The sequence below is a fragment of the Thamnophis sirtalis genome, unplaced genomic scaffold (genome assembly GCF_051295495.1).
Source record: "Thamnophis sirtalis isolate CommonGarterSnake01/CBP01778 unplaced genomic scaffold, rThaSir2_p1.2 scaffold_2, whole genome shotgun sequence".
Lineage (NCBI taxonomy): Eukaryota > Metazoa > Chordata > Lepidosauria > Squamata > Natricidae > Thamnophis > Thamnophis sirtalis.
The window spans coordinates 89,967,627-89,993,927 of NW_028261382.1; the positions used below are offsets into that span (position 1 = coordinate 89,967,627).

Genomic DNA, 26,301 nt, shown 5'->3' on the forward strand with positions numbered 1-26,301 from the left:
CTCGCTCGCCCGCTCTTCAGCGCGGCCCTGATGGGCTCCGGCCGCGGCTCTCGCTCCCTTCCGCGTTCCCTTTCGGCTTGCTAGGGCGTTTCTCCTTCGCAGCCGCTGCGAGCGTCCCCACCTCTCCTCCTCCTCCTCCTCCTCCTCCTCGCCTCTCCTCCTCCTCCTCCTCCTCGCCCAGTAGCGGCTGCGAGCGAGGACTTGGGCTGCAGCGAGAGAGGAGGGAGGGAGGGCGGCCTCCGCTCGGGGACAGCGGCCGGGGGGTGGGTGGGGAAAGGCTTCCTCCGCCCCAAACGGCTGGCTGGGACCAGCCCGGCTGCCGCTGGGTCCCGCTCTCCGTCGTCCCCCACTTCCCCGGGCTAGAAAACAGGGCGCAGCGACGCCCCTCCACGTGGCGCCCTTTCTTCCCCGGTGTGTGTGTGTGTGTGTGTGTGTGTGTGTGTGTGTGTGTGTGTGTGTGTTTGTTTGTGTTCATTGGGACCATAGACAAAAGACCGCACCTTTTGGAAGCCCCCACCCCACCCCGGCTTCATTGATCCGGGGTAAAGTCTACCCCGGTTCCAGATGTTTTACCGCGGCATCTGTATCCGCAAAGAGTTTTCATCGCCATCCGGACGGAGGGAATAAGCTGAATTCTTCACTATGAGCCTCTTAAGGTTCCTTCTGCTCCTTTTTAGGGTCTCTCTCTTAAAAAGGTGGGGACCCAACCCCTTTTTATTTAACCCCCCTGCAGGCGATCGACCCCCGTGCGCCATCGATGTCACCTACGTTTTCCCTGGGTTTTTTAAAAAAAAGTTGGAGGTGGTATAATTTTCCTAAATTACCATGTGAAAGTGGTGGTGGAGCCGAGCTGGCTAGCTCATCTTCCAAAGTTGTGAAACTGAGTTCAACTTCCCTTTCTCAGGTAAACAAGCTCGCCCCCTTGTTAGTAAAACCTCCCCCCCCCCCCCGCCCTCCAACTGCCCTTTGCATACACACACAATGAAGTGCAATTAGTCTCCGGACAACTTTCCACCCAGATCTCCGAGCTGCTTAGCTAACTATAACAAACTGCAAACTTTTCCAAGAGAGGCTTTAGCCATTCATTGACGGGTACCCAGAAAAAATGGCCCCAAATGCAAGATAAAATAAAATTAAAATCAACTACCCCCCTGGAACTCTTCACAATGGCAGGATGCTTCCACATTGTTAGGATAGTATAGAATAGAATTCTTTATTGGCCAAGTATGTTTGGGCACACAAGGAATTTCTCTTTGGTGTCTATGCTCTCAGTGTACATAAAAGAAAAGATATATTTATCAGGAATCATAAGGTGCAACACTTAATGATAGTCATAGAGTACAAATAAGCAATCAAATCATACTAGGAAACAACCAATATAAATGGTAAGGATACAACAGTCATACAGTCATAAGGGGAGGAGATGAGTGATAGGATGAGAAGATTAGTAGCAATAGTAATGCAGACTTAGTAAATAGTTTGGCAGTGTTGGGTGAATTAGTTGTTTAGCAGAGTGATGGCGAAACTGTCCTTGTGTCTAGTGGTTCTGGTGTGCAGTTCCCTATAGCGTCGTTTTGAGGGTAGGAGTTGAAACAATTTGTGTCCAGGATGCGAGGGGTCTGTAGATATTTTCACAGCCCTCCTGCAGTGTACAGGTCCACAATGGAGGTTGAGGCAGGTTGGCAGTAACTGTTTTTTTCTGTGGTTCTAATTATTCTGTCTTGTTGGGTTGCAGAACTAAGCCACTACCCTCCCCCTACTAAAAAAAAAATTATCCCGCAAGGAGGAGAGAAGCTGCAGCAGCAAAAGTGTAGGGTCTGGATTTGCAGATTCCAGATCTGAAATTCTCCTGCCTCTATTGTGTCTTCCCTTTGATGATGAGTTCTGCAGAACTTGGAAGCTTGCCCATCCTTTCATGCTATTTCGGGATTAAAAAGTTTCCCCAAACTATGGATTCTGGATTCGTCGCCTTCCGCCTTAGGCCAATGTATCTGTGATGACTTTTATTATTTAACACACTTTTCAAGCCACTTCCCCCCCCCCCCCCGGCCATCCCACCAAAGCAGTGTTTACCACGTTCATGGACTCAGGCACTGGTCAGCCTCAAGAGTTTATTTTACGATGGAAAATGCATGTTATTCTTTTTAGAGGCTGCCTTGACACTCTCTAGCCTTTCTTGGTGAGGTTGTTTTGTGAATAAAATGGGATGAATCGGTGCTTGTGATTTTTGGAGTTTCTTAGTTTTTAAATGTCACCTTGCTGTACCACTTCTAGGGTGCGCAAATCCATGCTTTACACAGGGGGAAAAGGGGAATTTTCAGCATGCGCTGGCCATTTGAATTTTTGCCATCCAGGTATAATATGCCTAATTATATAGCAGTGGTGGGTTTCAATTTTTTTGGGAACCTACTCTGTGGGTGTGGCCTCCTTTGTGGGCGTGGCTTGTCGACCATGTGACCTGGTGGGAGTGGCTTGCCAGCCATGTGTTTTCTTTCTTTCTTTTCTTTCTTTTCTCTCTCTCTCTCTCTCTCTTTCTCTTTCCTTCCTTTTGTCTCTCTGTCCCTTTTTTCTTTTTTCTTTCATCTCTCTCTCTCTCACACTCTTTTTCTTTCTTTTTTCTTTTTTTATTTATTTATTTCTTCCTTTCTTTCTCTTTCTCTCTCTCTCTCTGTGTCAGTCTGTCTATCTCTGTGTGTGGGGGGGGCAGTGGTGGGTTTCAAAAAATTTTGGAACCTCTTCTGTAGGTGTGGCCTGCTTTCCGGGTCCACTGGTGGATCCTCTTCTAACCGGTTCGGTAGATTTGACGAACCGGTTCTACCGAATAGGTGCAAACTGGTAGGAACCCACCTCTGTTATATAGGTATAATAATGTCTTGGGAGGATGCAGTGGGAAAGAAAAAGAGGCACTTATTGCTATTTATAGAAAAATAATAGTGAAAAAGAATGGTTATTCTATGCAATTTTGAAATTGTCTCTATGCATTGCTATTGTTAGTAGTGTGGGTGGATAAACTACGGTTAAATTCAGACTTTAAGAACTTGGAATTTAATAATTCAAGACCTGTCTATCATCTAAGAATTATCTAAGAATTATTATGAGAGCATCTAAGAATGTAGCCAATCCCAAGCAGGATGGCTTGGGTTCCTGTTCGTTTGTTTGTTTGTTTTATTTTGTAACATTAAGAGTGTTGGGGCCTAATAAATCCAATACTTCCAGTTATTGGAAGCTGAGGTGGCGCAGTGGTTAGAGTGCAGTACTGCAGGCTACTTCTGCTGCCTGCCAGCTGCCTGCAATTTGGCAGTTCAACTCTCACCAGGCTCAAGGTTGACTCAGACGTCCATCCTTCTGAGGTCGTTAAAATGAGGACCCAGATTGTTGGGGGCAAGATACTGACTCTGTAAACCGCTTAGAGAGGGCTGTAAAGCACTGTGAAGTGATATATAAATCTAAGTGCTATTGCTATTGGGGAAACCCTTTAAGTATTGCTCTGAGGGCTCCAATCACAATTGGTATAACAATTATAATTACCTCATTTGGAATTTTGTTGGTCAGTCAAAAATCTCTATTTTTTGGTTGCTAAAAGGTAAAGGTGCCCCTCGCACATATGTGCTAGTCATTCCTGACTCTAGGGGACAGTGCTCGTCTCCTTTTCAAAGCCGAAGAGCCAGCGCTGTCCGAAGACATCTCCATGGTCATGTGGCTGGCATGGCTAAACGCCAAAGGCGCACAGAACGTTGTTACCTTCCCATCAAAGGTGGTTCCTATTTTTCTACTTGCATTTTTACATGCTTTGAACTGCTAGGTTGACAGAAGCTGGGACAAGTAACGGGATCTCACTCCATTACGTGGCGCTAGGGATTCAAACTGCCGACCTTTCTGATCGACAAGCTCAGTGTCTTAGACACTGACCCACCACATCCCTTTTTGATTGCTAGCATCTTCAGTAGAGTAAACATTCGTTCCGAAATCTAGTGATTAAAGCTCTTCATTTACAGTTATTTCAACGCATGTCATTATATTATTGTGGGTGGAATGTGATTTTTAACAAAAACGTCGTTTCATTGTGTATCAGAGGGCGATGGAACATATCTGAAGATGCTGGGTACTAGAATGGGACTGGAATGGTTTAGATACAGCTGTCAATCTAATTACAAAGCTCCAGGTTCAAATCTTGACTAGGGAGTGAAAATAAGCCACAGTTTTACCCGTTAGCAAGCATAACTCTAATTAGATTTACACACTTACCATGTTCTACAGACCTAAAATTGCCCCCTACTGAAAACTGAGCCTATACTTAGTTGAGATTACAGTGTGATTAGAGTTTATGATAGTCCACAGTGGTGCCCCTTTGGGTTCACACAACAGAGTAAGCCTGTAACCTCAATTAGAAGCAGTATGCTTACTCATAAGCATGTAATACTATAAGCATTATGGAGAGAGAGAAATGCTATTGTGCATGTATGTCCTACCAGAGCTGAGTTGAGTGAAAAAACACAGTTTTAATCCTTGGGCAGTTTCTTTCAATCTAATCTATCTAACAAGGTGGCCATGGGGTGGGGGTGGGGAATAGGAGGGACCATCTGCTATGCAGTCTTTTTGAGAGCCACTTTCCCATGATAATCACAGGTTTTTAAAAACTGGCAAATTCTTGTAGAATGAGTGAATATTCTCTTTAACTTGGCATGACATTTTGGGATACAAAAGTTACTACAGTAGTGGCCAAAATTGTGGAAACCTTTTTATTTGAATTCTACCACTGGCTAATGACACCACTTTTCTTTGGAATAGTACCATAAAATTATGTATCAATGGAAAGATAATTTAATCAAGAATATAATACAGCAAAGTGTGTTCAATTATCTGTATTCGATGAAAGGTTATAAGCCGGAAGCGACCCAGCAATAAAATCCAGTTAATAGAAGCAATCATTCAATCTTGGTTTCACGTGACAACAGTTGCAGAACTAAAAGGCTTGGTTCACTCCATGGGAAGTCCTTGTAAGGCCGTAATTCATGCTAAAGGATACCCAACTAGGTATTAACTGACATGGTGATATAATTTTTGTATATCCCATTTTTTCTATGGCGATAATTTTTGTATATCTTGTTTTTTCTACATGTTTCACTTTTCTTCTTCATAACTGCTATTCTAATAGCAAATTCTTCATAAAAGTTATTGCATTACATTCTTGATATAATTATCTTTCCACTGATATATAATTTTATGGTACTACTCCAAAGAAAAGTGGTGTTATTAGCCAGTGGTAGAATTCAAATAATTTAACAATCGATTCTCTGCCCTAATGACCAGCTGGATAGGCGGGGCTTGGTGGTCATGTGACCGTGTGGGCATGGCCAACTCAGTATATTTCAGGTCGATGGACGCTTCACCTTAGCTGCGACAATGTAATAAGGCTTAACCAGAGAGGCAGTTTCTCTAAGCAGGGCAATAAAGATTAGGCTAGAAACAACACCAGAATGTTTCCTTCCTGCCTTCCTTACAGAATTAGCCCTATAAAGTGTGGAAAAAACAAAATTAGATTTCTTCTAATAGAAAGTTAACAATCGGTTCTCCCGAATAGGTGTGAACTGGCTGAATCCCACCACTGGTTATTAGCAATAGCCATAGCAATAGCAATAGCAGTTTGACTTATATACCGCTTCATAGGGCTTTCAGCCCTCTCTAAGCGGTTTACAGAGTCAGCATATTGCCCCCACAGTCTGGGTCCTCATTTCACCCACCTCGGAAGGATGGAAGGCTGAGTCAACCTTGAGCCGGTGAGATTTGAACCGCTGAACTGCAGATAACAGTCAGCTGAAGTGGCCTGCAGTACTGCACCCTAACCACTGCGCCACCTCGGCTCATATTAGGCACCAAACCTCAAAAATAGACTCCCCCCCCCCCAAAAAAAAAGGTTTCCACAATTTTGGCCACTTCTGTAAGGCAGTGAATGGTGAACTGAGAGGAGATTCTCAGCTTGAATTTATTCAGTGTCTTAATTTTTGAAGTCCAAGACAAAACGCTTGTCTACTGGTGTCTACTTCTCTATTTCTAGTTCTCTACTGGTGAAGATTTAGAAATAGCTTAGTTGGAAAGGAGGGGCAGGTGTTCAACTTTGAAGTCTTTAAATCCTATCACCATTTTTTTTAAAAAAATACAAGGATGCAGCATCTGTAAGCACAAACACGCCTTTCTTGTGAAAAAGGTCTTTTAATATTTATCTAGGTATTTTCAGGAAGTAATTGATGGCACGTAAGAGCAAAACCTGAGACCTGCCTGATTGCATTTTTATCTGTGTAGTCATATTTTCCCACTCCCCGAAATTAACAAGCCTTTCAATCGAATCATACACTAGATCAGAAAAACAACTGAAGGGGAAGAAGTGGGGAGGGGAAGTGGAGGAGGGGACATCCTGTCCTTCGGCTTTTCTGCTCTGACCCATGAAGAAGAAAGAAAGAAAGAAAGAAAGAAAGAAAGAAAGAAAGAAAGAAAGAAAGAAAGAAAGAAAGAAGAAAGAAAAAAAGAAAGATATAAAGAAAGAAAGAAAAAAAGTGGAAAGGAAATGGAAGGAAGGAAAGAAAGAGAAAGAAAGAAAGAAAGAAAGAAAGAAAAAAAGAAAGATATAAAGAAAGAAAGAAAGAAAGTGGAAAGGAAAGGGAAGGAAGGAAAGAAAGAGAAAGAAAGAAAAGAAAGAAAGAAAGAAAGAAAGAAAGAAAGAAAGAAAGAAAGAAAGAAAGAAAGAAAGAGAGAAAGAAAGAAAGAAAGAAAGAGAGAAAGAAAGAAAGAAAGAGGAAGGAAGGAAGGTGTTAGGATTCCAAGTAACATACCCAGCTTCAGGGTTGATGGATGGATGGATGGAAGGAAGGAAGGAAAGAAGGAAGGAAGTGTTCCTAAGGGTTAGAAAGAGCTATTAAATGTTATTCAGCATGTAAACCAGGCTTCATATACTTCTTTATCCAAAGATAAGATCTACAGTATCAGTGATCAGTTTATTCAAATCTACAATCTCTCCTTTCAGTGTTTTCCTACTTTGCTTGTCTATCTGCCTAGCTAGCTAGCTAGCTAGCTAATCATCTCACCAAATGTGGCTGTAGGTAGCATCATATACCTACACATAGTATGAGTCCAACCCAGGCTAGCTTCTGTCTCTCTGCTATACTTCCATTACATTGCCTTCATCTTAAATTCATCCCATGAGTGAGACAAGCTTAAGTCATCCTTAGCTGTACTAGTGTAAATCTCCGCGCTCTTATGCTGATATTATCAAAAGTTGATGTCTGGTTGGATTAATCACTGGGGGTGGGGCAAGAAATCAGGTGGACTTGGCAACAGAAACTATCAAAGCCTTGACATAGGGGACAATAAATTTCATGTTGGTATCCAAGAATAGGTGGAGAATATTTCTAATTAGCAATGGCAAAGGTCCTTTGTTCCATATATTTCATTCAGATATCAACTGAGACATTGGGCCAATATTTTTTAAAAAGATTCTTGACCTAACCTTGGGAATGTCTTCCTTCTTTTCCTTGTAATGAAGAGATTTGGAGAAATGGACTGTCTCCTAGAAAGGAATCTGTACTGTAAAATCTGAACATCTTCAGTTAACAATTGTATTTTTTTTTTGTTCTTTCCCCATGAAACTGCCTTTCAAAATGACACCGAAGCTCAACAATCAATTGTATAGGCAGAATGGATAGATGGGTGGATTTTAGGAGGCACATGAATATCGTCTGATTTCGCCAGAGCAATGTTCTCCTTCTGTCTTCCTATTCTGAACTGCAGAAAAAATAATGGCTACCAACCTGCCTTCCATTGAGGACTTGTATACTGCAGGAGTCAAAAAGAGGGCTGTGAAAATATTTACAGACCCCTCACATCCTGGACATAAATTGTTTCAACTCCTACCTTCAAAACGATGCTATAAAACACTGCACACCAGAACAACTAGACACAAGGACAGTTTTTTCCCCAAACGCCATCACTCTGCTAAACAAATAATTACCTCACCACTGTCAAACTATTCACTAGGGCTGTGTTACTATTACTATTAGTCTTCTCATCATTCCTATCACCCATCTCCTCCCACTTATGACTGTATGACTGTAAATTTGTTGCTTATGGTTTATATTGATATTGATTGTTTCCTGATTGCTTATTTATACCCTATGACTACCATTAAGTGTTATATCTTTTTATTCTTGATGAATGTATTTTATTCTCCTTATGTACAATGAGAACATATGAACCAAAGACAAATTCTTTGTGTGTCCAATTACACTTGGCCAACAAAGTATTCTGTTCTGTTCTGTTCTATTCTGGGTTATTTAGGCTTGAGGTTGTATCCAAAATCAATATTTTTGTTAAAAAAACAACAACCCAAAGTTGAACCTCGAGATGATGGGTATCCAACTCTTGGCAACTTTCAAACTTGTGCACTTTAACTCCGAGAATGGCTGACTAGCTGGGGAATTCTGGGAGTTGATGTCCAGAAATATAATCTTCCAAGATGATTGGAAGACTGGAGGCTAAAACATATGAAGAACGGTTGTAGGAACTGGGCATAGCTAGTCTAGTGAAGAGAAGGACCAGGGGAGACATGATAGTAGTGTTCCAATATCTGAGGGGCTGCCACAGATAGGAGGGGGTCCAGCTATTCTCCAAATTGAGAATAGGCCAGACAAGGAATAATGGATGGAAACTGACCAAGGAGAGATTCAACCTGGAAATGAGGAGAAATTTTCTGACAATGAGAACAATCAACCCAGGGAACAGATGTTGCTTTCAGAAGTTGTGGGAGCTTCATCACTGGAAGCTTTCAAGAAGAGTCTAGACTGCCATCTGTCAGAAATGGAGTAGGGTCTCCTACTTGGACAGGGGGTTGGACTAGATGACCTACCCTTCATGGTATTGGATCTGGGTACTTGAGAGACCGCCTACTGCCAATTACCTCCACTAGGCCAATAAGATCCCATAGATTAGGCCTTCTCCGAATCCCATCAGCCGGTCAATGTCGACTGGCAACTACCCGGAGGAGAGCCTTCTCGGTGGCTGCTCCGACCCTTTGGAACGATCTCCCCATGGAGATTCGTACCCTCACCACCCTCCAGACCTTCCGCGTAGCCCTTAAGACCTGGCTGTCCCGACAGGCCTGGGGCTAAAGACTTCAACCCCACTCGAATAGTATGACTGTTGCGCTTTTTAACGATGTATTGTCTTCATGTTTGTAACTTGTTTGTCCTTCCCTCCCCTTGAATTGTGAGCCGCCCTGAGTCCCCTCAGGGAAAAGGGCGGCATACAAATAAAGTAATCTAATCTAATCTAATCTACAGGGTCCTTTCCAACTCTGTTATTCTGTTAATCTATTAATCTTAAAGCTACCAAGGATGGGCGTTCCTGCAGTAGATCATCCATGAGTGCTGCTTTCTCCTATCTATCCATAACCATTTATCCTGGTATATAAAATTTTCTGTTGACAACCGAGTAGCCTCCCTGCACAATGTTACCCAGTTCACCAACACCAAGGTTACAACAGTGGTGAGATCTGTATCATAGCAACACATAATACACATAGCTCTATAACCAAAAAAACCCTTGGTTTAGACGTAAATATTTTATTGCTACTTAGATAAGTTGTTTGTGTGGTTGTGTTTTTTTTTAAAGTTAGCAAACCACAAACGGCAATTCACAGAAAGGAGAGTATGACTCACAGAGACCCATTTACTGTCACCTCTTACAGAAAAAAAAAATAAGCAGCATAGATGACATTAAGCAATCTGCTAGCTGTCGTTCTCTTGTCAACAAAATCTCACTATTGTTCATTGCACTGCAAAGTTTGGGGTTTTTTTTTTAATAAAAATGAATTCTGCGGTCTATTACGCACAAACTTTTCTTTAGCCTTTTTGGACTGCATCAGTGTAAGAACGAATAACCCCAGACGGATCATTTTAAGCAAAATTTCAGGTGATCATTGGAAATCAGGTCAATGTAGGGTTTTTTCAGTGAGCCCTTTCAGGAATTCAACTGTAGGACACGACAACTAATGCCACACAAAAATATAGAATAGCAATAGCAGTTAGGCTTATATACCACTTCACTGTATTTTTACAGCTCTAAGTGATTGACAAAGTCGGCATTTTTGCCCCCAACAATCTGGATCCTCGTTTTAACAACCTCGGAAGGATGGAAGGCTGAGTCAACCTTGAGCTGGTCAGGATCGAACTGTGGGCAGTGGGTACAGGTAGCCTGGAATACTGCATTCTAACTACTGTGCCACCCACAGTCCTTCCTTCCTTCCTTCCTTCCTTCCTTCCTTCCTTCCTTCCTTCCTTCCTTCCTTCCTTCCTTCCTTCCTTCCCACTTAGCAATAGCACTTAGACTTATATGATGCTTCCCAGTGCTTTACAGCCCTCTCTAAGTAGTTTACAGAGTCAGCCTATTGCCCCCAACAATCTGGATCCTCATTTTACCCACCTCGGATGGATGGAAGGCTGAGTCAACCTTGAGCCTGGTGAGATTCAAACTGCCAAACTGCAGAATCTATGCTCATTGACCCTACAGGACAAATTTACTCTGGTTCTTAAGTTTATATGTCATGCTCACCCGCCATCTCAGGATGAAAATCTTAAGTCCAGGTTCACCTTAACATACAGAACGATGCAGAACCTTGTAAATGTGTCTTAGATACATGCTGCTAGATGGGAGGTAGAACAATCCTCTTGTATTTTTTTTTCCTACCAGTTAACATTCTCCATGATGAAAAAGAATTTGTCTTTTGAACTTTGCTGGCAGAAGAAAGTAATTTGGGTGAAATACTCATCAGTTACTACATTGTTCTGAGATGAAGGAAAGGTGTGGATTTTTTTATTATTATTATTGCACCATCATTTCTCTGGTCTGCAGCCATCCAGGGGTACCACCCTTTTATTAAAGGAAAATATCAGTGAAACTCCTGCCATGGAATTTTCCTGCCAGGAAAGGAAAGTGGGAGCAGCCCGGAGTGGTTTCAGAGGGATGAAAAATGTACAACAAAAAGTATCAGCAACAATTGCAACAACAGCACTGTTTCCAAAGCTGTTTGCCTATGTGTGTGTGATGAAAAGAGTCACCACCACATGCAAATCCTCCCATTTTTTATGGAAGCATCATGACATTGCACCCAGGTGCAAAAGTCTGCTAGAGAGGCAACTGCTACATTTCAATCTCGGTTTAATTGAAACTCCTTACAGAATAACAGAGTTGGAAGGGACCTTGGAGGTCTTCTAGTCCAACCCCCTGCTTAGGCAGGAAACCCTACACAACTTCAGACAAATGGTTATCCAATATCTTCTTAAAAATTTCCAGTGTTGGAGCATTCACAACTTCTGGAGGCAAACTGTTCCACTGTTTAATTATTCTAACTGTCAGGAAATTTCTCCTTAGTTCTAAGTTGCTTCTCTCCTTCATTAGTTTCCACCCATTGCTTCTTGTCCTACCCTCAGATGCTTTGGAGACTATCTTGACTCCCTCTTCTTTGTGGCAGCCCCTGGAAGATTGGAACACTGCTATCATATCACCCCTGGTCTTTCTTTTCATTAAACTAGACATACCCAGTTCCTGAAACCATTATTGAAACCCTTGTTGAAAATTATCTGTTCTTTAGCCAAATAAATAAATAGATGAACTTTGGATACATCACTGCAACACAAAAGAAAACCCATAATCATCATCAGGGGATTTTGTTCTGAAAAAATAAGATGGTTTGATCTGGGCCTTGACCTTATCTCTAGATGACCACAGAATTGGCATTATTTTCATTGTATTGTACAACTTGTGATGTTTTCCAGGCTGGTACTACAGAGTAAAATATACCAATTTCTTCTGTCACTATGAGCTTGCTCAGCATGCAAATATATTTGAAAAATGGATGGAGATCAATTTCCTACTAATGCAACAAAGATGCGCAGTAGGTGGTTTCATATTGCAGTGATAAGATATGACATTCTGCTCTGCTATTTTTGTAGGGAGGGGCACATTGGGGAATAACCCCTGAGTCCCCACCCAAACTTCTCCTTTCCTTCAGGTTTCTGATTCACCTCTTCTGCCCATAAGAATAAAGCCCTTGGGGAAAAAAATGTGGGCAGTCTGATTCAAATACGTATGGAACATTATTTTATGGGACCATCTCAAGATGAATCACTGGTTTCAACCAATGGGTTCATTTTTTTCCTCTTATTGTTCTATTTTTGTAAGCCACCAAAGTCTAGGGGATTGCAGAGCATACAAATAGAAAAAATAAGTAAAATAAGAAATCTAGGTACAAAATTGTTAATGTGCACACACAAATATGTGATAGATAGATAGATAGATAGATAGATAGATAGATAGATAGATGGATGGATGGATGGATGGATGGATGGATGGATGGATGGATGGATGGATGGATGGATGGATGGATGGATGGATGGATAGATAGATAGATAGATAGATAGATAGATAGATAGATAGATAGATAGATAGATAGATGATAGATAGATAGATAGATAGATAGATAGATAGATAGATAGATAGATAGATAGATAGATAGATAGATAGATAATGATAGAGACAGACAGACAGACATGATAGGCTGATTCAATTCATTCTAGGAAGAAGTCCTCTTTGTTCAAGGTAATAGGCTCTAATTTACTGTATTAGTCAAGCATGGGTTGATACATATACTTTTTTTTAACTTTTCAATCTAGGTTTGAAAGAGTGACTAGACCAGTCTCTCTACCTATTATGTGCCTAAGTGAAGACTAGAACCTGGGTCTCTCTGCCCTAAGTCCAATACCTTGATCACATTTCTCTTGGTGAAGGAGTGACCAGACCAAAGTCACTTAACCACCTTCTGTGCCTAAGGGGATTAGAACCTGGGTCTCTGCTCTTAATCCTGCAGTTTAACTACTTCAATACACTGTCCTTTCTTCCTTCCTTCCTTCCTTCCTTCCTTCCTTCCTTCCTTCCTTCCTTCCTCCCTCCCTTCCTTTCCTTTCCTTCCTTTCTCCCTCCCTCCCTCCCTTCCTTTCATCCTTCCCTCCCACCACCCCTCCCTCCCTTCCTTTCTTTTCCTTCCTTTTTTTCTTCCTTCCTTTCCTTCCATCCTTCCTCCCTTTTTTCTTTCCTTCCTTTTTTCTTTATTTCTTTTCCTTTCCCTCCCTCCTTCCTTTCCTTCCTTCCTTTTCTTCCTACCCTTCCCACCCTTCCTTTTCTCCCTCCCTCCCTCCCTTTCTTTCTTTTCCTTCCTTTTTTCCTTCCTTCCTTTCCTTCCTTCCACCCTCCCCCCCTTTTTTCTTTCCTTCCTTCCTTTCTTTTCCTTTCCCTCCCTCCTTCCTTCCCTTCCCTTCCCACCCTTCCTTTCCTTCCTTCCTTCCCCTTCCCTTCCCTCTTCTAGCTCCTGTACACACAGTAGGCACCAAACATTAGCTCTTGCCTTTTATAATAAATAAGTGCAAAAGAAGCAGCTGTGCGTGGGGAAGACTGATCATGTTGCAAGCTCTGAAAGACAGATGTGATTCAATTTTGCAGAAGACAATTATCTTGCTTTCCAAAGGCCTCAACAAGTATTTGCACAGACCAGAGAGGCAGAGAGCCACAACGGAGAATGTGCGCTGGGATCAATACAGACAGAGAGACAGAGAGGAGGGTTGTGTAGCCACCTGCGGCCTTGATGCCGTAATGACAATGCTGTCCAAATGCAGCTTTGGTCCCCAGGGTGTAAAAACAGACCTTATCATCCCCCTCTCGGTTTGCCGCAATGCTCAGTGTAACCCAGGCTGTCCAGGACGCACATCTTCCCCCCCAGCAAACCACAAATGCCTGGAACAGAACCGAGAACCGAAGCAAGTTCCAACCCCCTGCCTCTTCAACAGCTGAACAGACAGCCCCGGTTGTCGTCTCTCCCCTCCTCCCTTCCCCAGAAAATGTTTCCCACGGAAATAACGGCCAACAAGCACAGGCAGCGAACCCAAAGGGAAAGCAGGAGAAGCCGAAGGGGCAGGAAGGAGCAAAGAGCAACACCGAGGAGGTGACATTTCCATGGTTTTCTCAGCGGACAAAACCCAGAGAATTGGATAAAACTCTCTCCCGCTTTGGCTCTGTGTGGATGCCAAGCATTCATCGTCTGAGCTGCACCTGAGCTAAACATTTGCCTTCTTTTTTTCCCAAGCCAGGTGCCGGAGGCTTTAGCAGCAGGCTAGGTTGCAGGTAGCGTGCAAGAGATATTCCTCTACTTAATGTATTCCTCAGTACATTTTGTACAGTAGGTTTGTACAGTAGGTTTAGTTTTACTTCTGAAGGGCGCCATTTGTTGGATGAGATGGAGCAGTTATTTCACTTTTACCTGACTGCCTCCCTGAGTATAAAAGTTGAGACTATATTAGATTTTTATCCTGCCTTTATTATTTTATAAGGAACTCAAGATAGTGAATGTGCTTAAAACTCCTTCCGCCTTCTATTTTCCTCACAACAACATTATGAGGTGGGTTGGGCTGAGAGAGAGAGACTGGCCTGAAGTCACTCAGCCAGCTTTCATGCCTAAAGTGGGACTAGAACTCACCAACTCCTGGTGATTGGCCCAAAATTACCCAGACAGCTTTCATGCCTAAGGCGGGACTAGAACTCACTATCTCCTGGTGATTGGCCCAAAATTATGCAGTTTTCATGCCTAAGGCGGGACTAGAACTCACCAACTCCTGGTGATTGGCCCAAAATTACCCAGACAGCTTTCATGCCTAAGGCGGGACTAGAACTCACCATCTCCTGGTGATTGGCCCAAAATTATGCAGTTTTCATGCCTAAGGCGGGACTAGAACTCACCAACTCCTGGTGATTGGCCCAAAATTACGCAGTTTTCATGCCTAAGGCGGGACTAGAACTCACCAACTACTGGTGATTGGCCCAAAATTACCCAGACAGTTTTCATGCCTAAGGTAGGACCAGAATTCACCATCTCCTGGTGAGTCACCCAGCTGGTTTTCACCCTGAAGGCAACTCAAACTTACTATCTCCTGGTTTCCAGGCCAGCATCTTTACCTTCACAACGGCATCAAACGTGCCTAATTTGTATGTGTGTATATCATCCAGGAACAAAAAAACCCATAATATGCAATATGTTCCAGAAAATCTGTCAAATTTCAAATGGTGTCCAATCCTAAAGCAACTTGTACCCTTCTATTTTCATCAATTAAATACAATTCATTTAACTATAGATTTCAATGTTTAAATATACTTGGACTAAAATTTTTTAAAAAAAATCTTAAATTTTCATTCATACCCACAGGAAAAACAAACCATAACCAACAATTAATATTCCTGCATATTTCTCCCACACATTAATAAATGCAGTTGGCATGAAGAAGTCAGATTCCCTTGATAACTAAGCTAAATGTTTCACAGGCTACTGTGGGAATTACCATATGTTTTATGGATTCCATCAACAAAGGATAACAATGATCTGCTTAACCCAAGAATGAGGTCCTTGTTGTTCTCCAAGTCTGATTTGGCCACAGGCTTCATCATCTCCTACCACTGGCCATATTGACTAAGTCTTCAGCTGTTGAAACATCTGGAAATCAGAAGGGTGCAAAAACACCCTTGATCTCAAGTGAGCCTTCCATTTGATCTGGAAAACAATCTTCTTGGGTATGCACAAATGTCCATTACATTGTCAAATGGATTTAGAAGCACCCAGTTTGATTTGATTCACAGGCTCAATTCGGGGATTCAATTGGAAGATTCAGTTGAAATAAATGATTATCTTTCAATTAGTTCTTTGAATCAACTTTGAATCAACTGCAAAACTCAAGTTCTCTATTCCTAAAGGTAAAACATGTACACTTTATACATATAAAATAGCCAAAAACTCTCTGGATAATCATCTCATATAATTCAAAGCTGGGTTGTCACATGCTGACTGAATTCTTGCATTCTCTGAGGTAAAAATCCGAAACAATTCTTTTAAGTTTAGTAAATATCCTGCCTAAAACCTTGAATAGTTCTACCAGTCAAAATGAATTAGCTATCAATCACCTAACTAATTGCCAATTCCTTGTCTTCTGTAGGCAACCACATTATGTGACCTTCTTGAATTTCTGAATGGCCATGAATTGGGGATAACCCTGCTTTGAATCACATGGATTGTTGTACCCTAGTATGGCTATCTGGCTTTTCAATAGCTATGACTTATTTCTGGAAGGTTCTCTGAAATCATGCTCAGGAATTAAACAGGACACTTCTCCAAGCTCACTGAATCTGGAAGCTCCTCCATCTTCAGGCAGTACTTTCATTTTTTTAGAAAAGCATAATTTTTGCCGCTATGGAAACCGGCTTCAAAATGGAGAAACAAAGCAAATATTAATTCAATATTGAAGGCAATATAGAGGTACGGAACCTGGGGAGAATAGCTGCAATTTTCTGGAAGACGCAGCCCTCACACTACCTTCAACTTTGCAAAGTTGTGTGAAAGGACTTCAAATCTGGTTCCAAAGCTTGTGGGATACAAGGACAAGAGTTTCTGAATTATAGTTCAGCATCTCAGTGAATTTCCAGATGACATGGAACATCTCTGATCCTGCTCCATTTATTTAAAAAGAGATATACAGTATATGCCTTTGTAGTATAAGTCATGGTAAACATAAAAAGTGTTTTGCAATTAGAATCATCAACATTTTATAGACAACATCTGCCTGAATAATGGAAGAAATCATCTTTTCATTAGTTCAGGGTGAGGATAGAATAGAATAGAATAGTTGGAAGGGACCTTGGAGGTTTTCTAGTCCAACCCCCTGCTTAGAACAGGAAACCCTACACCACTTCAGACAATCTCTTCTTAACAAGTTCCAGTGTTGGAGCATTCACAACTTCTGGATGCAAGTTGTCCCACTGATTAAATTGTTCTAACTATCAGGAAATGTATCCTTAGTTCTAAGTTGCTTCTCTCCTTGATTAGTTTCCACCCATTGCTTCTTCTCCTGCCTCCAGGTGCTTTGGAGAATAGTTTGACTCCCTCTTCTTTGTGGCAGCCCCTGAGATAGTGGAACTTTGCTATCATGTCACCCCTAGTCCTTCTTTTCATCAAACTAGACATACCCAGTTCCTGCAACCTTTCTTTATATGTTTTAGCCTGCAGTCCCATAATCACTTTTGTTGCTCTGTTCTGTCCATCAACACTCAAACTGGGAGCAGTTCAGTTCAATTCAGTTCAGACTAGGGAGGGAACATTATTTTGTCCCATCTCAACTGTTATGCAAATTCCTGGATTCTTTCCTGTCGCACATCAAGGTGATCTGAATTCTACCTTTTCCATAATGTGAACTCCAACAAACCACTCCAAATATGCATAGTAAGAAAAAGTGAAAAAAAATCCATAAATTCAAGCAAAGCATCCACAAAAACATAGTAGGAGAGGGGAAGTTACTCTCCAAAAACACATCAGCTAGATAACGTGTTCAACCAAATTCAGCTATTGGGGGAAATGCGCAGCAAACCTATGATCCTAGGTAGTGCAGAAATGGGATGCCATAAATACATAATTTGGAAAGTATGACATTGATTCAAGGTGATCTGGACAGTTTCAGAATTCTCAGTCAAAAATTTTGCTTCCAGAAGAAAAGAAACCTGACAGATTCAATAGGAGCTACCAAGAATGGAAGCTAATGGCGAATAACAACTCAGCCATAACTGGCCAGTGCTAAATATTAGTGGCAAAAAAGAGGAATAAAAAGATCCTGGGAATAGACTTGCACTCTATAGCTACCACCCAGGAAACAGATTTATTTTCACACAGAAGTGCTATGAGGTTTTTCACAGCCCAGAACAATAATTTTATTTTATTTGTGCACATCTTGCCTTTATTATTTTTGTAAATAATTCAAGACAGTGAACTCGTGCAATACTGCTTCCCTCTCCTATTTTACCCACTGGTGAAGTGAGTTGGGCTGGGAGAGAGTGATTGGCCCAAAGTTACCCAGCCGGCTTTCATGCCTAAGGCGAGATTAGAATTCACCATCTCCTGGTGATTGGCTCAAAGTCACCCAGCCAGTTTTCATGCCTACAACTCACAGCCGCCTAGTGATTGGTCCAAAACCATCCAGCCGACTTTCATGCCTAAAGCGGGATTAGAACTCACAGTCGCCTGTCTTTTAGAATTCTAGCGTTCAGTAATATTTTCTACCTAGCCAACTTTCATGCCTAAAACAGGACTAGAACTCACAGTTGCCTGACTTTTAGAATTCTGGTGATCAGTAATATTTTCTACCTAGCCAACTTTCATGCCTAAGACAGGACTAGAACTCACAGTTGCCTGACTTTTAGAATTCTAGTGTTCAGTAATACCTAGCCAACTTTCATGCCTAAGGCAGGACTAGAACTCATAGTCGCCTGTCTTTTAGAATTCTGGTGATCAGTAATATTTTCTACCTAGCCAATTTTCATGCCTAAGGCAGGACTAGAACTCACAGTCACCTGACTTTTAGAATTCTAGTGCTGATTAATATTTGCTGCCCATGATACAACATGAACTTTTTGCATGCCAAGCAAGTGTTTCATCACTGCACTGAAAGAAAGGGAGGGAGGGAGAGGGAGAGACAAAGAGAGAGAGGAGAGAATGGGACAGACAGAAAGAGGAGAGTGTTTGTGTGTGTTTGTGTGTGTGTGTGTGTGTGTGTGTGTGTGTGTGTGTTGTGGCTCTCACGAGCTACGTTTCCAAGTCCTCATTCTATGTGCTCCTTTGCTGGTCTCTGAAAATTTGCCATTTCCACTGGCCTCAATTTGGCAGATCTGCTCTCCTAGGGAACTGACAGCTGAGCAGTCTGCCTCCACACGTGTTTGAGTTTCTTGGGGTGGTTTTCTTGGACTGTGATCTTGGCCACCCAACAATGCAGCTCTTGTTCTGCTTTCATATATATCTATATATGCTAAGAGAGCAAGCCTGAATAGATCCATCTAAAAGTATAAACAGGGGGCAGCCCGTAGGCAGAGAAAGATCACATACCCCATGCGGAGGCTGAACAAAAGGCCTGCTATTTCTGAACAATTAGCCAGCTAAGAGAACATCTATCCACTTCGATTAGAAGCACCACGTGTCTCCAAGTCAAGGCATTGTAAAACTAATTAAATAACACGCTTCGCTCCCCAGGCTGATCGCCTGATTAACTCTCTCTCTCTCTCTCTCTCTCTGTCTCTCTCTGTCTCTCTCCATCCCCCAGGAAAACATCTCAATCCAGATGGAATCACACCAATAGTTCCTCTATTTTCATTGCCAATTGTTTTCAAATTGCAAAATGTAGCTTCTGGAGTCTCCTGAATGTGGATCCAAAGCTTTATGCTTTCATTTTTATTTACCGCAACAGCAATACTTTCAGTTTCCCCATCAGAGCTCATCCCTCCAAAGAGCAATGAGCAAGCCTCTGAAATTTGATTAAGGTATCCTTTCTCATTTCTTCCTCAACATGCACATTTGATTCAACCTTGTTTCCTCCTTCGTTCTAGGCCCCAGACATACCCACTCATACTCTGAAAAAAAGAGAGATTTTGGTACGGAAGTATGAAATTTTCAGCAATTGGGCAAAGTTGTATGAAAATTCAGACTGAACAGATTTCCTCCACATTTCTTATTCGCAATCATTAATAAACCCATTCATTCAATAAATCCTGTAAGCAGGGGGTTGGACTAGAAGACCTCCAAGGTCCCTTCCAACTCTGCTATTGTATTGTATTGTATTGTACTGTACTGTATTGTATTATTGTATTGTATTGTATTATTGTATTGTATTATTGTATTATTGTATTGTATTATTGTATTGTATTATTGTATTGTATTATTGTATTGTATTATTGTATTGTATTATTGTATTGTATTACTGTATTGTATTACTGTATTGTATTACTGTAGTGTATTGTAGTGTTGTATTGTATTATTGTATTGTATTATTGTATTATTGTATTGTATTATTGTATTGTATTATTGTATTGTATTATTGTATTGTATTATTGTATTGTATTATTGTATTGTATTACTGTATTGTATTACTGTATTGTATTGTAGTGTAGTGTTGTATTGTATTATTGTATTGTATTATTGTATTGTATTGTATTATTGTATTATATTGTATTATTGTCTTGTATTATATTGTCTTGTATTATATTGTCTTGTGTCTTGTGTCTTGTGTCTTGTGTCTTGTGTCTTGTGTCTTGTGTCTTGTGTCTTGTGTCTTGTGTCTTGTGTCTTGTGTCTTGTGTCTTGTGTCTTGTGTCTTGTATTGTATTGTATTGTATTGTATTGTATTGTATTGTATTGTTGGGCAAAATGATGAAAGAGAAGATATATTAAATAGGGAGCAGTACCTCCCCTCATTCTGAAAAATTGGCAGGGACCATAAAGATTCTGTGCAAAATGCAGGAAAACTAGTTAAAACCATCTGTGAGGTGTTTGATATTTTTAAGTTGGGAACAAATGTCATTCATTTCTTGCCTGCAGAGAGAGCTCTGTGTGCTACCTGGGGCATGCGTGCCATAGGTCTTAGCATATTGCGTGCCATTATGGTCTTAGCATATTGCAAGAACCAGGCCATCCCAACCAGCTTTAATAATTATCTTGTTATTTTAGGATTATTTGTAGATTGCCCATTCCTCAAAGGACTCAAGACAATTTCGGGTGCAGTACAATGAAACACTGAAAGCCCATCAACAGTCTAAGTTTGCTAATCAGGGTAGACCAGTGCTATCAGCATTTGTTCTGCAGAATAAGAAGATTTTGAAGGTCTTCTCAAAGCAATTGGGAGGAGTTCTTATCACGAGAGGCAAGGTGTTCGAAAAGGCATTTCATCAAGGTTTCCCACCCTTCTCCACCCCACTACGGTTGCGTGGGAAAACTAAGCAACTTAAATTATTGGCTTGGGTGTAGCATATTACATGCACACAGCAATTGTGTTTGGTTAATCTGATTGCACAGTTTGGAATGATATGTACATCCAAGCAAAACAATTCAAGAGGTTAGGGGGGGGAAGGGTGGGTAGGTTTGGGGGTTGATTTTAGCATTTTTAAATAGGACTTGTGAATTGAAATCTAGGACAGAGTACCCAAAAAGAGTACCATTTGGCAGGGCCCAGGAAGAGAAATCATCTTGTGATGACATCCTTTTGGGGGGGGGGGGGGGACATGATGTCTCTGGAGATTAGATCAGCCCCGACCCTGGAGACCTCTGGGATAGCTTTGAAGACTTGGCTATGACGCTGGACATGGGTGACAAAAGATTACTTGTACAATGGACCTAAGGATGGTTGGGTTGATTGCTATGATGGCTTTTACTTGTGGTACTCCTGTTATTTGTTTCAGCTCACAATCATGAGACTTTGAGTTCGATCCTAGGTAGAGGCAGATATTTCTCTCTCTGGGCACACTATGAGAATATATCTGCTGAACAAAACTCCATACTGGTGACAGGGAAGGGCATCTGGCCATTAAAACACTCTGCTAGCTCCATTCAGTTCCCCAGACTCCATCCCACAAGGGATTATGGGGTTGTTAAATGATGATGATGATGATTCCTGTTATTTGTTATTCTGTTGTCCGTTCACTACTTAATGAACGGAGAACAAAGTTGACATGAGTGGCCATAGAGGATGAAATAAATAAATAGCAATAGGTTTTAGGCTTATATACTGCCTCATACTACTTTACAGCAATACGGATAGTTTACAATTGAAAGCATTATTTGCACATGGCTCCCAACAATCTGGATCCTCCTTTTACCAACCTTGGAAGGATAGAAGGCTGAGTTTACATTAAGTGAGCCCTGTCAGGATCAAACTCCTGGCTGTGGGCAGAGTTTGCCTTCAATGTTGTACTTTAATTCCTGCACCACTAGGGCTCCTAACTAAATAATCTAGGTGTTTTCCTCTCTGCCTTGCTGACGTTAAGAGAATTATGGATTTTTGGAGCAACAGATTAAGCCATCGGTGATGAACACATCACATTATCATCAATCAAGTAACTCTGAGCTTCATTTACAATATACCTTTTCAGCTCAGTTTCGGTGTGGGATAGAAGGCCTGACATGAGAGTCAGGTCAAAAGTCATCAATTCCCAGCCTTGTTGACAGTTTAATCTGCCTCTTCTCTGCAGCTCTGGCCTATGACCCCCATGCATTTTGACAATTGCTTCTTTATTTTTTTTAAAAAAAATGGTATCAAAGTCATTTTGATTTGACCAATAAACTTTACCGAAGAAGAAATGATCTAAAAATTAGTCCATGAAGGAAGTCAAAGGATGGAGGAGGAAAGAGGTACCCAAAAACCATGAATAGATAACTCTGACTTGTAGAAATAGGTGCCGACTCCAACAGCCAATGTATTAGAAAAAGAAGTTTGATACAGTTTGTGCACACAATTAACTGCTTTACAATGTCATCAACTTGATGCTTCCCAAGTGAGAGGTGGCAGAAAGATTGAGCTTTCACAACAATCAATAGCAAACTAGGATTTCCTGGAGACAAGCCAGAAATCCTAAAGGTCCATAGTTACAGTCATAAAGCTAATATGATTTATTTGCTAAATCTCTAATAGGCTTACTCTTGTCAAAATGCATTAAGACTTAAACCATTTTGATCAAGTAGATCATGCTGCCTCTAGTGGTCAGAGTATGGAATTGGACACTGGTGTATCCGTCATAAAGGATATAGACCAGTGTTTCTCAACCTTGGCAACTTGAAGATGTCCGGACTTCAACTCCCAGAATTCCCCAGCCAGCATTCGCTGGCTGGGGAATTCTGGGAGTTGAAGTCCAGACATCTTCACGTTGCCAAGGTTGAGAAACACTGATATAGACATACATTGAAAGAAAGGAAATACTGGGAAGAAGTGAAGACTGGAGCCTCCAATATAGTTTAACACGTGATATAACATAACATTAGCCAACTATATGGTCTCAATCCCTGTTTCCCTGAAAATAAGACCTCCCCAGATAATAAACCCAATCGGGCTTTTGAGCGCATGAGCTAAAATAAGCCGTCCCCCAAAATAAGCCCCGCCTAAAATATTTAAATGCATGTGCAGCTGGTCCCCACATTTCTGGGTGGGAAGGGGAGAACATACCCCACGCACCCCACACAAGAACCTGCCATCCATGCATAACCACCTCATGAAGGCTGCTCCCGCAAATCCTAGCTACTACGCCCCTTCTCTTAGTGGCGGCTGCAAAAATAATGGCAGGCCCAGTGACGCTAGGGCTGGCAAGAGTGTTCCAGAAACAGAGACAGAACTTCCGGCCCTCTCTGGATCAGCTGAGACGTGAGCCGCGGGCCAAGTTTAAAGGGCCTCCTGCACCTAAAAAATAATAAGACCTCCCCATACAATGACTATATATGTATACTTAGTTTTCTCTCTTTAAAAAAAAAAAGAAGGAAGAAGATATAGGCTAAAATTAAATATGTGTATTGAAAAGGAATTGATAAACTAACTAAAGAAATCCAGGGAAAGGAAGAATCAGAATTCTACCAGATATGGGATAAATGCTATAGGTGGATGGAGGAAAGAAACAAAAATCAATGAAAGAATATAACAACACTCAAAAATAATAGTTATGAGTAAAATAAGAGGGTTAAGAATGGTGAAATCTAAATAAAATACGATAGAAGGGGAAATAATATAAGGTGAGCGATATCGATTGATGATTGCTAATATAAAAAACAGGAAGTTCCTGTTTGCACTGTATTGTATAAATGTGGTGTACGTCTAATTTGTGTGTGTGTGTATTTCACATGTTTGTTAATAAAAATCTTTTTAAAAAATGAAATGGGATTATAAATACCATCAACATAAAATGGAGCTCCCTCAGAAGCTGAAATACACCAAGTGAATGAGATGAAGAGTATGAAGTAGAGAGGAGAGGTAAGGGAAGATGAGAGGGATAGGAGAGAGGGCACAGGAGGAAGAGGAGGAAAGAAAGGAGGAGTGGAAAGAGGAGAGAGGAGAAGGAGAGAGGAAAGGGAAGTAGAGAAGAGAAGGGCGACAGAGGGAAGAAAGGAGGGAGGGAGGGGGAGGAGAAAGGGAGAAGTAAGTGATGGATAAGGTACAAATATGGTGTATGGAGAGCAGAAGAGCCAATAATTGATTACAGGAGTTGATGGCAAGACAAATTGATATAAACATTTAATAATACAATATGACGTTGGCTATGTAATCATATACATGTGGTTGTATGTTATGAAAATGGAAACATAAAAATCTTTATTAAAATAATAATAAGAAGAAGACCTCCCTAAAAATAAGGCCAAGCGCTTATTTTGGAGATCAAAAGAAAATAAGACTCTGTCTTATTTTGGGGGAAACACGGTACGATAGGCAATTTTGTGGTCAACATGCACAAGGTCAACTCCTATCCCAAAACTATATTCCAATTCATCTATTTGGAAGCAATCAGATGAGAAAAAGATACTAATGCACAACCTAAATACTTACAATAGCAATCTGTAGTTTAGAATCAGTTTCTTCCGCTTGGGTGGATAAAGCGCCACCCCCCCCCCCCAAAAAAAAAACCATGGGTTAGCAAAGAGAGCTGGGGAGTCATTGCATTCTTCGTGGGGTTATTTGCAAATATTTATCCTGAGATTGTTATGGAAACAAATTCTATAAATTCCATAATCAACTGGTTTACAGACGTCGGGAGAAAAATAAGGATAGTGGAATTTATACAGAGCAACGTTTTCCTAAACTTCTTAAGTGTTTTATAGGGCAACTTCCCTGGAGACCTAGACTAAAAGCTAACCAGATCGTCTTATTCATAAACATCTGAAACGTTAATGAAGTGACAGGCAGGAGGAACCGGGAGAGGAATATTAGCTTCCCAGTCTGAAAGGCCAGTTTGAAAAGCTACTTATGGTTTGCCTTGCAAAGTAGCTATTGATAGCACGTTTCCCCGAAAAATAAGACTAGGTCATATTAATTTTTGCTCCAAAAGACGCATTGGGGCCTATTTTCTGGTTAGGTCTTATTTTGGGGGAAAATACGGTACTAAATTCGTCCATCTGGCTGACATTCTTAACTGGGTCTTATTTTTGGGTAGGGCTTATACAGTATCATAAGCATCCTGAAAAAATCATGCGAGGGTTTATTTTCCAGTTGGGCTTTATTTTGAGGCAAACAGGTAGGAAGATCATCTAAAATCAACTCCAAACTTAAAAGAGAATCTTCTACTGCTGAGCTTTTGATTCTGGTTAGTGTCAAAATAAGTTTCGGCTGAACTTACTTTATGCATTGAACAATGTGGTAATCACAAGAGCACTGAGCTATTTACAACATGTTCAGTTTTTCCTGGAAGGACTCTGTCATAATATAATCCCACAGACTTTGGAGGAAGGTCTGTGAGAGAGGTAGGATGTTGGCAAAAAGCACCGTATCGTTTTCAACTTTAAAAGGAGAGAAAATAGGAGAGCTTCTTTATCATAGCCTTGAAACCAGGCTTAATAACAGTGACTATAAAAGAGATCTTGGAGTCTTAGTGGACAACCAGCTAAATATGAGTCAGCCATGTGCAGCGGCAGCCAAAAAAATCAATGCAATCCCAAGTTGCAATAACAGAGGGATATAATCAAGATCAAGGGAGGTATTAATACAGGGGTGGGTTTCTCGCCCCATTCCAACCGGTTCGGTTGGAACGGGGCCGGCGGTGTCCTCATGCACGCGCGCGGTGCACGCATGCGTACTAGCGTCTGTGCGATGCTCCAGCTGTTCCTGGACGATCACGCAGGCGTGGAAGCGCAGAACCCGTCAAAACCGTGTAAGGACCGCGGGCGGGCGCGCCCTTCGCCGTTCCCGGAAATTACTTACTTCCGGGTTCGGCGACCAACTGGTTCGCAGGGACCGCCGCGAACCGGTTGAAACCCACCCCTGTATTAATACCACTCTCTAAAGCCTTAGTAAGGCCACAGCTAGAATACTGAACCCAGTTTTGGTCACCACACTATAAAAAAGATGTTGAGACTCGGGAAAAAGTGCAGAGAAGAGCAACCAAGATGATTAGGGGACTGGAGGCTAAAACATACGATGAACGGTTGCTAATTCTCAGTATGGCTAGTCTAGTGAAGACGACGGGAGACATGATAGCAGTCTTCCAATATTTGAGGGGCTGCCACAGAGAGGAAGGGGGGGTCAAGCTATTTTCCAAAGCACCCGAAGGCCAAGGAATAATGGATGGAAACTGAACAAGAAGAGATTCTGTAGATGTGGCCTCCTTTCCTGGTCCACTGGTGGAACCTCTTCTAACCGGTTCGGTAGATTTGACGAACCGGTT

General features: G+C 41.5%; 1 protein-coding gene across 3 annotated transcripts in view; it reads right to left on the minus strand.

Annotated features, from left to right (window-relative positions):
* Window positions 1-26,301, minus strand: part of ETS1 (ETS proto-oncogene 1, transcription factor) — a 131,412-nt gene that overhangs the window by 84,506 nt on the left and 20,605 nt on the right. The window lies entirely within an intron of this gene.